Below are 18,883 nucleotides of genomic sequence, written 5' to 3' on the forward strand. Positions count from 1 at the left end.
AGAGGGTACATTGGATTTGCCCCACTTTGCAATCCTGTGCTTGATGTTTGTACCCTACAAAAACATAACCTTGAGTCAAAAGCCTCCTTTTAACTGTTAGTTTTCTGTTCTTCAGCTAAACCATCCTAAAAGTTTTAATTCCCAAAGACTGTCCCAACCCTCAAAATGACTTTAATTAACTAGTTCAACAACTTCCCCTCAAAATAACTGGCATTCACAACAATATAGTTGTAGGGGGGGGCACACCCTACCCTAACATTAACCCTCCTCCCACATCATCATCTTCTATGATACTCTTGGAGTGCGTGTATCTCCCAGCAAGACAGACACTGCCTTCTGTCTTTCTGAGGTGGGTCTGTTGAGTACCATAAAATGTGATATCTGTTTTTATGTACTAGTCAAGTCAAGTCAAGTCAAGTCAAGTCAAAAAGCTTTATTTCGATAAAACAATTATCATAAAAGCAGCACAGTAGGTCAAATCGTACATATAAAAACAGTAATAAATAAAGAGAAAAAAAAGATTTTGTTGTCTATGTGCATAACGTTAAAAGTGACAGTGATTTCGGTAATAATTGTTTGTACAATCAAAGAAAAAACTAGCCAATTAATTGGTTACATTTTCACAGATTTCTTAATCAAGAAGAAAAAAGATGGCAGTTCATTTCAGTTAAAACATTTATAAAAATAGAATTAAACAATTGATTTCAGCCTTTTGGCTCGAATAGCCCAAGCCCATGAGAGAAATTTGGCTAGGGCACAAGCATAGGGTACACTACTGTCGGATATGAGTATCCTAATTGCCACGTCATGGCTCCTGGTCCCCAGCTGGAGGCATACGTTTTTGAGCCAGACCCTCCTAGGAGTTGCGTACTCACTGCACTCGAACATGAAATGTGCCAGTGACTCCGGTTTGGCAAGGCAGGCTGGGCATAGCTCGGACATTTCCATGTGGGATTTCCATCTTGCGGTAAAAGTATTAAGTGGAAGAGTTCCCACTCTGAACCTAAAGTACAAGGCCCTATCAAAGGGTTTTCCAATTGCATCAAGGTACAATTCCCGTCTGGGACAATCTTTGAACTTCAAGAAATCCTCTGTGAGCCTGCCCAGGGTGGTGCTAGAATTCCTTTGTGAGCAGATCCAGTTCCAGTAAAGCTTTTTGAGGACTAGCTTCGGGGGTGATGTTCTACTCGACCATGATTCAATATGGCCCAACTTTGTTAGTATGCTCTTCATGTCTCTCAGCCATTTGATTTTGTGCCAACTTGGCGATGACATGATTTCTGCTAGACCTCTGGCATATCCACTTAGTTCTTCCACCCGCCAGATGCGTGCCCATAACAATAATGGACGGAATTTGGCGATATCATCAATCTGGGGGCAGCCTAAGTCCAGCATTAGAGGAAGTGTAGGGGTGCCTTGAGGGAGGGACATAATTGCTCTGCAGAATTTGTTTTCAGATCTCTGCAGAGCATCAGTGGTAGATGAACTCCAAAGTTCAGCCCCATAGAGGGCAGAGCTGACGCCTTTAGCTGAATAAATCTCGTGGACTGTAGCTATAGGCCTTGTTGTGCAGGATCGTTGCTCTTTCAAAAGGGCTCCTGTAATCCTTTTGTGACTCATCAGCATTTTGTCTAAGTGTGGGGTCCAGTCCATTTTGTGCGATAGTTGTATCCCAAGATCGTCGAAGACCTTTACCCTTTCCAGGAGCTCGGCATTCAGAGTGGGAGAGCACACATGTTGCTTCGGTGGATTCAGCACAAGGTATTTCGTTTTGTTTGTGTTTATTACCAGACCTCGTTTGGTGCAAAAGGATTGAAAATTGTCCAAAAGTCTCTGGAGTCCCATTGGGGATTTGGAAATTAAAAGCATATCATCCGCGAAGAGGAGGGTCGGTATGCGTTCACCAGCCAGGGATGGTTCATCAGAAGGATGTTCGAGGAGATGTTCAACCACCCCATTGATGTAAAGAGAGAAAAGGGTGGGAGCCAGAACACATCCCTGGCGGACACCTCTCTCAACCGGAATACTACCCGTTTTCTCCCCTCCAGGGCCCCACCTAACTTGGGCAAAGCTATCTTGATGCAACCTAACTAGTAGGGACAGCAAATAGTGTGGCAGCCCCATGTCAGCGAGTACTTTCCAAAGTGATTCCCTAGGTACAAGGTCAAAGGCAGTCTTTAAATCGATAAACGCGACATAAAGACTGCCCTTGCCTATAACCACCACCTTCCAGTACACCATCATGAGCCTACAAGCTTGCTCAATCGTCCCAGTGCCCACTCTGAAACCTGCCTGAAAGTCAGAAAGAATTTTATTTTCTTCTACCCAATTTAGAATTCTAACTAACAGGACTTTGCCGACAACTTTTTGGCCAATGTCCAGCAAGCTGATCGGCCTATAGTTGGATGGATCAGCCCTCGATCCTTTCTTGTAGATAGGGACCACCTCGGCCCCCTTCCACGATGAGGGAATAGGGGCACCTTTACAAATGGCAACAAGGAGAGAATGGATCAGTTTACCCCATTTTGCACTATCAGCCTTTAAGAGGTCGCCAGGAATGCCATCGGGACCAGCCGCTTTTTGTGGAATAATAGTGCTTATTGCATATTCCACTTCCTTGACCGTAAAATCAAGGTCAATATGACAGATTTCATGGTTAAGAGTGAACGAAGGTAGGACCACCCCACCCTCATCAAGATCATCATGGCAAGTATAAAGTTTAGAGAAGTGATCGACCCACGCCTGGCTTGGGATATTACAAGTTATCAGATCACTATCTGGTCTATTGTGGGCTCTTATAGTATCCCAGAACCATTTCGAGTCTTTTTTAGAGCTAGCTTCTTTGAGAGTTGACCAATAGGCGTCTTCCCACTCCCTTTTCGCTAGCTCCAAAGCTCTTTTATGTTCTCGCCTAGCCGTCTGTATTAGTGGTTGGGACTTTCCTTTGACTGCCTCAATTAGGCGTGCTTTGGCTTTCCTACATGATGCAGAGTACCAGTCGTGTCTCCCTTTAGCTTTGTTTTGGGGCATGGTTTTCCCTGCAGTCCCTTTTACCCAAAAAACATCCCCTATTGTTTTTACGGCTGCTTCATAAATAGGAGTTACCCTGTCAGCTGCCATGAGTGAGTCTATGGAACTGATTTCCTCTTGTGAGCCTTTGAGCACTTCTTCGATAGTGGAGAGGTGCTCAAAGGCTCACAAGAGGAAATCAGTTCCATAGTTTTTATGTACTAAGAAACTCAGAAGTGTAGTAGGTAGTGCTGTATAAACTTATATAAATCAAGTTATTAATCTACCTTTTTCAGCTCTTCCTCTCATACGAAATATAAGTGCAGACACACAGTCTTTCTTTTCCCTCTGGAGCTTTGCAAATTTTTTTTGTTAAATTCGAGAACTGTGATATTCACAATCCCAAAGCATAATATCATCCTTTTAAGCAATTTCAGCTTTTTTAGCTGATTGGAGCTACCCCCTGTTTTCTAAAAGATGTAGAGGTGTTGGACCTCACTTTGATAAAAAGTCACCCTACAAAGCATACTCGATGCAATCTTTACTTCCCCAAACATTTAATTTACCACAAGGGCATGTGTTCCATTAATCTTTTTTGTTCATCTGGCAGTCCCTTTTTCGTTTGACATCCCCAATCCCTCTGTTTTTTCGTACAGAGTCCTGTTCCACAACATTCAAATGATATCAACTATCTTTTGCATACATTCAGGTGTAATTCATCACACCCTCTTGGATCCAGGCTTACTGTAATGTCCCACAACCTCATTAACAATCCATTTTCTAAAGGTTGTCCTTGGTTTTCCCAGGTTCTATACTAAAGCTCTAGGCACGCAGGTTAGAAAAACGAAGAGGCAAATATAGATACTTGTTTAAATTGCAGTATGCACCAGCTTTAACTTTATACAAACAGACATTTTGTGCAGGAAAACAACGCTATTTCTGTGTATTACCAATGCTACCACCTTGGCAAAATAACTTTTCAGAGAGATTCCAGATCTTTTCTTCCCTTTATCCTATCCTGATAAAGTCAGCCCGCCCAAGATCTCTGGAATAACCTCTCCTCGTTTTTCATCTCTAAGGTAAACTGCATTAGATAGCAGATTGCACAAGCTATATTCCCCCCCCACCACCCCAACCCAGGCTAACTGACACCAAGGTCTTTCTTGTGTCTAGACTGTCTACATTGAAGTAAACAAGACAGAGATGGGTGAAATGCTTAAATTACTCTCAGCCACTGATACCTACTTGGGGGCACATCCCAGTCCATCATTTTGCTCACTTGGCCACTTTAGATTAGACCCAGCTGTATGCAAATCAGCCTTGGCCCTGCTCCAGTAGGTACAGCCCAGCCCGAACTGGTAAGCCAGGCCCTTCTGATCTGGAAGACAAGCAAATCAAGACTGGCTTCGCCGTGATGGAGGCTCATTAGTCACGTGCAGCTTGGTTCCAGTGTCACAGTGAGCACGGGACCCACATCTTGGAAGACAAGCAAATCAAGACTGGCTTCGCCGTGATGGAGGCTCATTAGTCACGTGCAGCTTGGTTCCAGTGTCACAGTGAGTACGGGACCCACATCTTGGATGCACTTACGGCATCACACTGAAGTGAACAAAACAGTGATGAATGGAATGCTTGAATTCACCGCAGACACTAGTAATTACTTGGGATACTCGTCTATTGTTATTTTGCTCATTATGCCAACTCAAATTAGACCTAGCTATATTCAAACCAGCCTTGGTCCTGATCCAGTAGGAACATTCCAGCCTGAACTTCCAAGCCAGTCCGTTTCGGACCCCGAACACAAGCTGATTTTGCTTTGATTGGGGATGACCAGTAGGGGTGCAGCTCGATTGCAGTGACATTTTGGGACAGGCTGTCTCATATAGAGCAGAGTCAGTACTGATTGCATAGCGCAGGCCTTTGTCTAGAGTGGCTGAAAAACGATGGACTGGAATGCGACCCCGGCAATTGCCAGTGGTTTGTTGAGATTAATTCAAGCATTCCATCCATCACCTTGCTTTTGTTGCAGTTAATGCACTAAGTGTGACTGATGTCCCCAGACGTAGGTCTCGTGCTCACTGTGCCACAAGACTCAAGCTACTCCCTACTGACGAGCCCCAAGCAGGGTGAAACCGGTCTGCGATTGCTCTTGGTCTCTTTTTGGGTGGGTCTTGTCTGGCAGTTCAGGACAGACTGTTCCTATGAAGAACATGATTAGTATTGAATTGCATATGGCAGGCCTTTGTCTAGAGTTGCATTGTGGGTGAAAAGCTAAGGACTGGAATGCGGCCCAAGCGATTACCAGTGGCTGAGATTAATTAAAGTATTCCATCCATCACCTTGTTGTAGAAGACCGTGCACATTGGCTCATTTTAGAGAGGTCACTACAACTGATGTCATTTCCATCACTTCAACATCCACGCTATTGAGTACTCCTTTTGATATCTGCCATGCCAAAATATTACATCACGCCTGCACTGACCCAGCAGCTTACCTCTTTGTTCAACAATTCTCTAAACATCTTTGAAGGCACCCAATTAGGGAAATCAGCTGTGATGAAGCCAGTGTTAAAACATTTTTTCTGTCCCCAGATGCTCATCACTCCCATCTGATCACCTGTTACCATACATCGGAAAAATCCTAGAAACTATTATCTTTGTCCAACTTAAAACCTTTGTAGAAACTAACATCCTTTATCCATTCCAGGTAGGTTCTTGACTAGGCCTTAGAAGGGAACTTGCTTTCACCTCTGCTAGTTTGACTTCTGGGTGTAGTTCCAGGGCCCTGGTCCTTTTAGATCGGTCTGCAGCCTTCAGCACATTCAGCCACGCTATTCTTCTGGCTCGATTAATTGACATTGACACTCTTGCATGTAAATGGCTAAAATCTTTCTTGGATGATTGGTCCCAATATACTTTTCTCCCACTGTTTAGGTCTGAGGCGAAACACGCTGGATGCAGTGCCTCTAGGGATCTGTATTTTCTCCTCTCTGGTTTAACATCTCTGTGTTATCCCTGGCTTGTTTGCTGCACATAAAGGGTATCAAATTTTACATTTATGCCAGTGACTCATGACTGATATTCATGTAGTCTATCGATTAAGTCTTTTTGTGCCTCCTCGTACAGCCCAAAACACACTTAGATATGTTAATTACTGTGCATTGGTGTTTGTGCTTCAATTTTTCTTATTTTGAAACTGAATCTGGCAAAGACCAAGCTCCATATCACAAAAAAACCAATAACTAAAGTAATCTTTTCACCCTGGCTGAGGTCATGTGCCCTCCACCACTATGTGCCGAGTTGTCTGCGTCTATATTGATGCAGGCCTCTTTCCAGAACACCAGATGTAGAAAAGTAGGATCTGCTTTCATGGTCACCCCCACTTTTTGCTGGTTACATTCTGTTTTTACCGTTCTGGGTGACTTTAATTTTCACTTAGAAGCAAATAATGACTCTGACTCAACGACTTTAATTGACAATTTTCTAAGCTTTGACATGACTCAACTAGTCTCAAACCCCACTCATATCGCAGGACACACCCTTGATGGCATTTTTACTAGCAATAACCATATCAAAGCTATCTCGACCAAAGCAGTCCCCTGGCCTGATCATTATGCTATCTTTTTTAATATGTTTCTGACTAAACGTACACATCATCGAAGAGGCCTTATGCTTCCCGAAAAGACACGTCCTTGGAACAAGCTTGAACCCGCCCTTCTGGCACAGTCACTTGCAAAAGATCCCCCTGCTCTTGAAACCGGCAACACCAATTTAGGAGCGGCCAAATTCCAAGATTGGATTAAGCAGACAGTCGACAAGCTAGCCCCTGTAGAAATAAAAAAAGCCAGAAGACGTTTTGCCACTGCACCTTGGTATTCCACGGAGGTGAAACACATAAAACAAAAATGCCGACGACTTGAGCGGTCGTGGCGCTCGGATTATAGTGTTCAAAACAAACAAATATACATCAAAGCCCTGCAGGAATACAAAACAGCAATAGTGCAGGCTAAATCAGCCTATTTTACAAATAAAATCCAGGCAGCCTCCAATACTCCAAAAGAACTATTTAAAACTGTCACTCACCTCACTAAGACCCCCCGTGACACTGTCTTTAGCCCTGACCAAAACTTTGTGACTAATATTGCTACCTTTTTCCAACATAAGGTCCAGACAGTTTATGACGACCTCAGCTCATCGGCATCAATCACATCTAAGGAGAATAATGACACTGTCCCCCGGTCTGGTCCTAGTTATTCCTCCTTTCCCTTATTAGAGGAGTCACAGGTGGCAGACCTCATCACACAGATGAAGTCGGGGTCCCCACTAGATCCCTGTCCACTGCGTATATTACATATGATTCCGCTGACAGTGGCAGCTGTTCTGACCCCCTTGATTAACAACATTATCATATCGGGTGTTTTTCCAAATAGCTGGAAAAAAGCATGTATTCGACCAATCCTGAAGAAGGATTCATTGAACCCAGCCGAACCAAAGAATTATCGACCAATATCCTGCCTGCCGCTACCTGCCAAGATTCTGGAAAAAGCCATCAACCAAGAAATGATGCGCTATGTTGATCACAACAAACTCCTAGACCCCTCCCAACATGGATTCCGCCCTTCCCATTCAACTGAGTCGGCCCTGATCATGGCAACTGAAAATATTCGAAGAACAATGGACGAGGGTGGCAGAACTGCCCTGATTTTACTGGACCTCACAGCGGCATTCGATACCGTGAACCACTCAATCCTGTTAAACAGATTAAAAACACTTTGCTTCACAGACGCTGCCCTAGCCCTCTTAACATCCTTTCTGGACTCACGAATCCAACAAGTGCACTGGGAAGGTCTTACATCTGACGAATTCTCCCTTCCAGGTGGGGTCCCTCAGGGATCGGCATGATCTCCCACCCTTTTCAATTTATATGTTACCCCCTTAGCTGCCTTAGTTCAATCACATGGTCTACAATTAGTGTCCTACGCTGACGACACTCAAATAGTAGTCTCAGTGTCCCAGTCCATCCAAGCCACTGCGGAGCGCTTTAAGAACTGTCTTCTCAGTGTAAAAAATTGGATGAGCCTTAACTTTTTAAAACTAAATGCAGACAAGACCGAGATAATCGAGTTCGGTCAGAAACCATCGATCTGGAACAACCTCTGGTGGCCCCCGGAGGCGGGCTCTTGTCCAAGCCCAGCAGAAAAGGTCAGGAATCTTGGCTTTCTGGTTGATAAAGAACTATCTTGTAAGGCTCAGATTAACCAGGTAACGTCTACCTGCTTCCATACCATCAAGGTCCTTAAGAAATTTCTACCTTATATCCCCCCTACATTGCAAAAAACTGTTATGGGTGCCCTGGTAATGTCCAGAGTGGACTATTGCAACTCTCTCTACTTGGGTACAGGAGAAAAACAACTGAATAAGCTGCAGGCAATTCAAAACGCCGCAGCCAGGGTTCTGTTGAATCTACCCTATCGTCACCCAACATCTAAAGTCATTAGGAAACTTCACTGGCTCCCAGTCAGGTGCAGAATACAGTTTAAGGCCCTCTGTCTGGCCCACAGATCTGTGCACGGTACGGGATCAGATGATCTTGCCAAACCTCTTCCTCGATATGTGCCATCACGTGCGCTGAGATCAGCCGGCCTTGATCTTATCTGCCAACCTAAAATAAGAAGACAACGCTGGGGTGGCAGATCTTTCTCTTACCAGGCTTCCAGACTATGGAACTCTCTACCCCCTGCACTGCGCTCACAAAAATCTAAACTGTTTCAGAAAAGCACTGAAAACCTGGCTTTTTTCCTCGTATTAAGACTGGCTCACACTGCTCTCTAGTCACCCAGCGCCAAGACGCCGCGGCATTCGAGAGCTTTACAAGTACTTCAGTCAGTCAGTTTTTCTGACTAATCTGACTGGGATCCTGCTAATCAGGATCCCAGAAACTCTGTTTTCTCCCTAAATTGGACTTGGTTAGTACTTTTCGTACCTTCCTAATTGGCTACTGGTGTACCCTTCCAAGTCCCTAGTATATGGTACTAAGGTACCCAGGGCATAGGTGCACCAGGGGTCTCCCATGGACTGCAGCATGTATTGTGCCACCCATGAGAGGCCACTCAAACTATGACTACAGGCCTGCCATTGCAGCCTGTTTGAGCTGGTGCTAGCACCACTCACAACCGATATCTTTCCTTGTATCTGCGGTCACTGCATTTAAAACCTATAAGTCACCTTTAAGGTAGGCCTTTCAATCCTGAAGGCAGGGTGCTTGGTTATATATGTGAGGGTGTCCTGCATGAGCAGGACACCCCCTACAAACCTAGGAGGCGATTCTCCTGGCTTTGTAAGTGCAGTTAGCCATTTTAGACATACCGTGAACATTACGTCAATTATGATATGTCTAACTATATGTCGGCTCCTCCGAAACCGGTCATTTTTGGTATCAAACATGTTGGAATCCTACCCCAACACCAATGCCAGTGTACGATGTAGGATCCCATGTACTGGGAGCCCCCCTGTATTCCCGGTACCAGCCTTTCGGGGTCTAACAGTCAGCTAGTGCTGCTGCCGACCACAGACATGATTCTGCCCACCTGTTGCTAAGCCAGGCTAGAGCAGGGGAAGGTAGAACAATAGATTTTCTGTCACAGGGAGGTGTACCCACCTCCTAGACAGGACTTAGTGTATTGGGCTGGGGTTGGGCGCTTTCCAGCGCCACCAGACTGCTTTGAAAGGCACATTTGGTGCCCTCCTTGCATACTCCAGTTGGAAGCAGTTGGCTTCCGCTCTGGCATGAAACTGGTCAAAGGACATGGGAGTATCCTCCCCTTTGTCTAGCCCCTCCTCTTGGAGGGATCCCTGAATTGTCCCAACCCTTTCGCTAGGGTACGTAAGGGCTTACCAATGGGCGGCTTTCAGATTCGTCATGAGACAAGATTCAGATCCGAAACCATTTCATCTTCAATCATCCGGAACCTTTGGGAACCAAGACTGCATCTGGGAAGACTCCTGCTGCTCCTGGTCTTGTCGTTCTGCCAGTCTTCTGCATCGTCTGTGCCTGTGCTCCATACAGGTTCTTCACCTGGCCTGTGGACATCCAAGACACCGAAGGAAGCTCCCTTGGAGTGAAGGAGTCACTCCCCTGCATCTGCAGGCTCTGCAACCAATCTGACTGGTCTGCTGCTCTTGACGTCCCACAGACTCCGAGAGGCTCAGTGACACAGGTGGTGGTCTGCACTTTCTTGAGGTCTGCACTGTTTTCTTAGCAAGTTTGAACTCAGTATACCTCTTTGGACCCGCTGGAGCAGCACCCCTATGCACCGCGTCAACTTGCCGTTGCCAAGGCTTGTTGACACTCTTCTCCAGAGATATTCGGGCTCCAAGAAGCTCCAGCCTCCAGCATCTCTTGATACCAAGGTATTCATCCTCACCATATCCTCTGCACCGTGGGCCTGCATTCTTGGTGAACTGCTTGAGGTCCTCTTGCTACTCCTGTGCCTTCGGTCTGTGGGTCCTCTTGAGGGTCTTCTTGGCTCCAGTGGGCTCCCCAGCTTGCTCGGGACTGCTCTGACTTTCCTGCCCTTGGTGAGTTCCTTGAACCTTGCTGGTCCAGACACTGCACCTTCTTCGCTTTCCTCGTCTGTTGCTGCTGCCAAAGCATGTTGTTGCTCCCGCCGGACACCGGCTCTCGGCTCTTGACGTGGGACAGCTTGTGAACTGCTCCTGGTCTTCCACAGCATCACCTGGTCCTCACAGCTGCAGCGACAAGGGCACAGCAACTCTCCTGCATCTTCTGTCATCAGTGGTCATTGGTTTTCCTTGCCTCCTGGTCACTCCCGAGTGACATAGACTCAGTCCCCTCTGCTTGCAGATACTCCTTGTCAAGAATTCACCCTTGGATTCCACCGGACTCTTTCATTTTCTTCGCCAGAGTCATCTTCACTGAAGTCCTCCATTGTGGTCTACGGCGGTTAACGCTGTCACTTCACACCTATGCGCCCGGCTTCCCTGGTGTAGGTATCCTGTCTTCTGGGGTATCCACGGGTGGGGTGACTCTCCAACCTTCCATCTTCTGCTGGGTCCTCTGGGAAGGGTCCTTCTTCTTGAAAACTGCAACCATTGACTTGTATTGAGAACGTGGTTGTGTTTCCACTCTCCACGCGGCCTCTGTGGGGTTCCTGGGTACTTACCTTGGGTGGTTCCTTGGGTCCCCGGCTCTTTTATGTCTTCTGGGTCCAGTCTCGACTTTGGTCGCGGATCGCATTCCACTTTATTAGTATATGGTTTGGTTTCCCCCCGGAGACCACTCTGTATTTGTGCTATTTACCTGTTCTATTGTTGAAGTATTGTGTTTATTGTGATTATATCTCTGTGTTGCAGATATTGTAACATGTTAGTGAGTGTTTATAATAAATACATATTTTTGTAACTACACTGTGTGGTTCTTTTTCACTTAACCTACACTACATGATTAGTACTGGTAAAACAAGCTGCTTTACACTCCTTCTGGACTAAGCCTGAAGGCTGCTATCCACAGCTTCCACTTAGCGAGCTTTCTATGGTTGTCTAAGATCACTAAAATCACCTTAAGGGTTGTCTGGATTAGTGCAGGGTGCTTCACTTAACTAAGTGTGCACCATATACTAAGCCAGTCTCCTATACCAAGCATCGAAACTTGCAACAGCCTGTTTCTGGCACATTAAATTCCTGAAAAAGATAAGACCCTTCATTGATGCCCAACATCACATTCCCTAAGTCAATGCATTTGTAAAATCCCAGTTTCACTATGGCAATTCTATCAGTCTCTCCATGACACCCCATGAAAAGACTGCAGTTGGTGCAAAATGACACAGCCAAGCTTTTTACTGGTTCTTGATGCCAGGATTACAGATCTCTTCATTGGCTTCCGATCAGAAAAGGATACTTTACAAAGCCTTGGTAATAAACACTCAGCAGTTCACAATATCGGACCCACTTTTATGTCAGCAAAATTACAGCTATATTAACTTAAATGTATCCCTGCGCTCATCTGAACAGCAGGTTCTAAAAGCAGATACTGCCCAGAGAAGAATAGCAAAGCACCAGACAATGCCAAGAGGATCTTTAAATAATTCTAGCATGATCTTCTCTATTATCAAAGAAATTAGTTAACCCACACGCCCAACAGTCCATCTAGTTCTATGTATAGATGCAGTCAATGTTCTTGTTACTTTGGTTCTCAGATCAACAATATTGTAGATGCTTTAAACATCTGAAAAGTTGTCATTTGAGATTTTCCAGAGAATGCTTGATATTCTTGATATTGAACCTTTACTGTAATCCTGGCAACTGTTGACAAAGATTTAAATTAGCTGGTTCTAAGTTGTTGACCCTTTAGATCTTCTGAGGATATTCCTGATTACATCCATAAGACAATCTTAATGATTGAGGGAATAATTGTCGATGATATTATAAATTCCTCTTTAACTACAGATTCCGTACCCAGTGACCGGAACACTGCAATTGTGGCGCTCCTTTTTAAAAAAGTTATTTAAAAGAAAATAGCCAACCAATGTGACCTCTACTTTTGCAAACATTTTCTAATTTCTTGCCCTTACATTTTGCTCACAACTACCTAAAAAATACTCTACTACCAACTTCAGAGGTTTGTTGAGACAAACCATAACCTTCCTTCTTTTCCAAGCATTAGTTCAACCCAGCTGCAGTACTAAGGTTCTGGTAATCTCTGCAGAAGACTAACTTAGGCATTTTTCTGGTTTGGCCCAGCCCATTGCACTTATCTTGCTGAATCTGACGGCAGTGTTGGACACTGTAAATCACCAGGGCTTACAAACGGTCAGAATATGTGTGAGTGCATGAGCCTGATCTCTTGACTTTTTTAATAGTTGAATCCAGCAGTTGCTGCTTGCTCCGTATATACTTCATAGGTATGGAACAAATATCGGATGTACCTCGGGGCTCTATTGTGTCCACACTGCTTTTTAGTTTATATGTGCTTCCTCAGCTTTCTTACTCCTGTCTTACAGTTTTACTTTTCTTACGTACATGCAGGTGATTCAGGATTCTGGCTACTAGATCTCAGAGAAATTCCAACTTCTGTAAACACTTTCAATAATCTCAGGGTCAAATTGTACACAAAGCGCACCCTGGTACCTCAAATTAAAGCAGTGTTTGGCTCTTTTTGTTATCCCCTATTAGTTTTGGAAAGGATTTCGCATCTTTTTCCTTTTTCAAATAAAGTTCAAATCATGAACACTTTTATCTTCTTGTGGCTGGATTACTGCAGTACCCTATACCTGGACTCACTGTAAAGTTGTCATCTTTACTTACATTTGGTCCAAAATGCAGCAGCTAGCAGGGCTACAGGCCTGACCGGAAGGTACCATGTGACCCCTGCTTTATCTTAACTAATGCTTACCTCTTGGACACTTGGGTCTCAGCATCAATATCTCCTTTCAAATTCCTACAGTAAGGTGAGCCAAGAAGGGTAGCCGGGCTTTCTTGGCGGTGGCAGCCTTCAGTTCCCAAGGAACATACTCCCTTTAGATCTACACATTATGTCCATCCTGTAAAAATTCTGGAAAGCAATAAAGACTTGTTGCACCTCTTTTGAAGAATCGCTCTCTATTTAAGATCATCCATTTTTCACATTCCCAGCTCTGTGGTGCCTTCAGCGGAAGTATGCTTAACAAATACCTTAAATAAACAAGTCCGTACACCCTAATCTGTTTCCTTCGAGTATAGGGTGTCCTCTTGTGCAGCAGGGGTCTGAAACAACTTCCCGACAGAGATCTGCTCACTCCTTCCCTATCTGTCTTCCGGGAAAAAAAATACCTTGCTTTTTAATAAATAAATGAGATTCTAATTTTACTTTACCAATCTACACTGTTGTGGATATTCTCCTATATGGATTACAGCACTCTAAAAATACTCATAACATAACATGCTTATGTTAAAAAAAATATTCATACAAACCAACTTTTAGCCCCAACAATGTTGCAAACTTTTGTTTTAATCAGGAAACCTTTGCTGCAAGCAAAGTTGGTTAACTCTACAAACAGGTGCAAAGTGCAGAGTTAAACAACTTCAACAAACTTCGAGAGCCATATTAAGAACTTCACCCATTACCCTACACTTCCTGTCCCTGACACTCACATTGTGCCTTTTTGGCTTGCAATCCATTCATCTAGACCCGTCTTGTACTGCTAACCAGAACCCTCTAATTATGTGCTTGTTAAAAAGGCCCCATCTGCCGATATTAAATGAATGGTCGAGCATGTGTTCAGCCTAGAGCTTCAGCATTATGCACTGCTGAACATTGTCCTCTAAGGCTACCTTTCAGTTCCAATTACTTGAGAGAACTGAAACGTAGTCCCTTAATATTAATGACAAGGTACTGCCAATGCGTGATTCACTTAGTGGCCTCTCTCATACACCTTGATCTTTCTGTCACATTTGACACCGTAACCACACCATTCTCCTTCAGATCTCGACGAATCTTAGTAGACTCTTAGGTGAAATGGAAAGAAGAGCTCTGATAAGGTACCAAGTTCTCTGACCAGATGGAACTGCAATGATCAAACCTCATTTCCAGCCTCTTCACGCATGCATTTATTCTCTAGGCACAGTAATTATAATCAGTGACCCCCAGTAGCTCATTATGCAGATTACTTAGAACCATTCTCAATTATTTGGAGTATCAATGACATGCAGTACCTTTTCAAATGCTAACACTCAGAAGAGTTTTCTACCAACAGGCTCTCCCTAAAGAACATCAAGGTAGAGTTAGTGCTAATAGGCCTTGAAGAAAAGTGCCCTTCTATTAGTAAACTGTTTTGTTCTTGGTGCACACAGGGATACACCCACTGAAGACATTAACACATGTAAATTCAAGCCCCCTGTCTTTCTTCAAACCTTCCAGATTGTCCTCAGATATTTATTTACCTCAGTACAAATACTATGTTTCTCTGTTCATGATTATTAGTACATGATGCATCTCCTTGACTGGTTTCATATACTGAAACTATATTTGATTCACTGTCTTGCCACCTAAAAAGTCATGCCTAATGAGAAACATATTTCATATATTTAATATAAGCCAGCTCCATACATTTTAAGTTATTAGCAATACGCAAATTCCATCTTACCCTTTTTAAAGATCCGACCTTCACGGTAGCTTTCCCTAAATTCTGATTTATTTTTATTTTTTCAGAAGTAAATTTACCTGTAGTGAAAAGAAAGCTATGATCTCACCGCTTTTGGTCATCTGTTACCCTGCCCCCACCAGCCAGCATTGATGCACTATTTGTGTCACCTTGAATACCGTAAATAAACTGATTTAAAGCACTGTATTAACCATTGGCCTGGCTGCATGTAGTTCCTTTTGCCACCATTGCATGTATTTAGTTTTATGCAGATATTTGGGTGCCTGTGAATAATTACATCTGTGTCATGTTGCTATCTCACTGATACTGCATATTGCAAAGACACTGACTGTTTGGTCTGTCATGCCACATTGCTCTGGTACCCCAGTCTTAACACTACATTTTGTCTACCTGTTTTGTAGACCTACTGTATCATATATTTTATGTAAAAGCCTACTTTTGTTTCTTAAAACACACTTTATTATCGACTGCGGGTGATAATAATGACAGTAACAGGTACATAATAAGCTGTACAGTCTTTTCTGATTATTCCCCTCCCTAGTATGCAAAACGAATAAGAGACCTATCCATATCTCATGTATAAGACAACATATCTTGTCGGAAGGTAACTCAAGCCTTGAGGTCAGGACCCAACATATTATTTGAAAAGTGTGTTCGATACAGCTCAAATGTCAATACAATATGTAAAAGCCTAATGATGATAAAAAAAGAAAGTCTTTGTTAGTAAGAGCATGCAGAATCATTAGGCCAGTACCTTTACTAGCAGCCCAAGTGATCTATTTATCCAAAGTTTTCCCAGGAGCTGTTCTGTGCCTCACGGAACAAAGCTGCCTGGACAGTTCTGCAGATCACAGTACATTTTCTTGCTGTACCCTGAAACACAAAATTATGCCCCTGACCAATAGGCACATAGTGCTATTGAAGGCAAACAATCATTAACTACCAAAGATATATTTTTTTTCCTTCTCCTCACTGAATACTTTCCTTGTACATAATAATGCATGTTAAATACTTATTCATGTGTCCCAGTCGCTTCATTTTTACAAATGCTTCAAATATGTTCCTTCACCCTTTTTGTGCCGCCATTCGAAGGGCGCCTCCTCTTGTCTCTCGCGATGTTGAGGAAGATGTTGAGGAAGTAGAAGATGAAGAAACTGGTGAAGATGCAAACAACAAAGCTTGTCAGCTGACTGTGCTGATGATGCAAGATTCTTGCAGCCCATCTAGAACGATTGGATGGTCTAGTAGGCACGTCAACAGGATACATAGATAGCTTTACCCAAACAACCAAAGGTACCTAGTGGTCAGGGGGAGTCTATCAACCGGAATCACAACGTAAGTGCAGTGCAGATAACACCCATAGGAACACAACACACCAGTTTTTAAGTGCAGAATTGGCCAAGTTAGGACTCATGGACATATTGAAAAATTCCCATCAGAATCCACACTGTACTGCCCTCTTTTTACATCATTTGGGATCTCCTTGCCCAGGAGACTAAACACAACGGCCGGCAGACATTACCAGTGCCGGAATGGAGATGTGAGAGGGGAGTAACGCATAAAATGAATGGCAACTGAAAAAAGCAGTGTAGGGTGAAAAGAATAGAAAGTGAGTATTAAAATTAGGTGAACTGGGTAGAAAAACAAAGTTTATTAGTGTCTCCCAGTCCCTAAGGCTAAAAGAAATGTGCAAAGGCGGTGTTAGAAATAATAACCGCGTTGAGTAGTGGTCGACATGTTTCAGCATTTAAGAAAAAGATTTTTTCATGCATTCCTCAGGACCAAGATTTTAAAACTACTGCTTTTAGTGAAAGGTAAAAGATATCACCTGCAAGGATCAGGTTGTGCTCAACCAAGGACCACAGATGATGGTTGAGGAGCTTCACCCCACCTGGCTGCGGCTCAGGTATGAGGAGCACCGCTCTATCCGTCGGTGTCTCCCGACAGTCATCCGAGCTGTCAACGCGGTTATTATTTCTAACACCGCCTTTGCACATTTCTTTTAGCCTTAGGGACTGGGAGACACTAATAAACTTTGTTTTTCTACCCAGTTCACCTAATTTTAATACTCACTTTCTATTCTTTTTACCCTACACTGCTTTTTTCAGTTGCCATTCATTTTATGCGTTACTCCCCTCTCACATCTCCATTCCGGCACTGGTAATGTCTGCCGGCCGTTGTGTTTAGTCTCCTGGGCAAGGAGATCCCAAATGATGTAAAAAGAGGGCAGTACAGTGTGGCTTCTGATGGGAATTTTTCCATATGTCCTTGAGTCCTAACTTGGCCAATTCTGCACTTAAAAACTGGTGTGTTGTGTTCCTATGGGTGTTATCTGCACTGCACTTACGTTGTGATTCCGGTTGATAGACTCCCCCTGACCACTAGGTACCTTTGGTTGTTTGGGTATTGGTTTGTGGGGCATGTACCTTAGTGGTCGTTAAACTTGCCCTAGGGCCCTCCTCAAAAATTGTGTGTTGTGTACATAGATAGCTTGCCTAAAGTAGTCAAAAGGCATGTAAATGCCCTGAAGAATCTTCAAGTGAAATGAGCAAAGATCGAAGCTAAAGTCTATGAAGAGGTTCACGAGTTGGAACGAAAATATGCTACACTTTATCAACCCTTATTTGACAAGCGTAGTGAAATAATCAATGCAGTTTACGAGCCCACAGAGGAAGAATTTGAATGGAAAGCAGATGAAGAGGAAATGAAGGAGAAAGCGAAAATTTAAGAGGAAAAAAAAGATGGAGAAAGAGGACTCCAAGGGTATTCCAGAACTATGGCTTACCGTGTTCAAAAACGTTGACCTGTTAGGTGACATGATTCAGGAACACGATGAACCAATTTTGAAACATTTAAAAAAATTTCAAAGTTAAATTCTCAGAAGCTGGTCATCCCATGAGCTTCACACTAGAATTTTACTTTGAATCAAATGAGTTCTTAACAAATTAAATCTTGACAAAATCCTACAAAATGAGGTCTGGGCCAGATGAATCTGATCCCTTTTCCTTTGATGGGCCAGAAATGATGGGCTGTACAGGTTGCCAAAATGACTGGAAGAAAGGAAAAAAATTCACTTCGAAAATATCTAGAAGAAACAGAAGCATAAGGGGCGTGGCACAGTTAGAACTATTACGAAGATTGTACCAAATATATTGTCCCACTATCAGTGTTGTACTTCACTGGTGAAGCTATAGAAGATGACTATGATTATGATGAAGAAGCGGATGATGAGGAGGGTGAGGAGGAAGCTGATGAAGAAAATGATCCAGATAATGAGCCCAAGGTTTAAATCTTGTAGAAATCTTGTCCTGGAAGGATCAGAATCCAGCAGAGTGCAAGCAGCAGTGAAGCCGTGTACATAAGTGGGTTTGAGGATTTACCTGCACTGTAATAGCCTACACAATTTGTTACTTGCAGCCTTGTGTTTTTGTATTTCTTGGTAAAATCAAGTAAATTATTTTTTGTTAAAATATAAATAAAACATTTAAAGAAGTTACAAAAAAAATGTTCCTTCAGGTAAATTAATGCAGGATTCTTGATTCCTACTGTTAATAAAAAGAATTATAAAAAATAATGAATGCATGATTCAACAGATTATACTAAACATTTGATTTCCCAAGATCTTTGTGGGTGCACTACAGGCCTTTATGCTACATCAGTGTTCCATGCTTAAGGCAAACCGTGCTGTGCTGCATGCTTCACATTGTGAGTGTTAGA

At 43.4% G+C, this 18,883-nt stretch overlaps 1 protein-coding gene and 1 pseudogene across 6 annotated transcripts in view; both read left to right on the forward strand.

Moving 5' to 3' along the window:
• Window positions 1-18,883, forward strand: part of AP3M1 (adaptor related protein complex 3 subunit mu 1) — a 149,077-nt gene that overhangs the window by 36,317 nt on the left and 93,877 nt on the right. The gene's annotated exons all lie outside the window — the stretch shown is intronic.
• On the forward strand, window positions 887-18,514 carry LOC147711022 (nucleosome assembly protein 1-like 1; annotated as a pseudogene).

The sequence above is a fragment of the Lissotriton vulgaris genome, chromosome 5, assembly GCF_964263255.1.
Source record: "Lissotriton vulgaris chromosome 5, aLisVul1.2, whole genome shotgun sequence".
NCBI lineage: Eukaryota > Metazoa > Chordata > Amphibia > Caudata > Salamandridae > Lissotriton > Lissotriton vulgaris.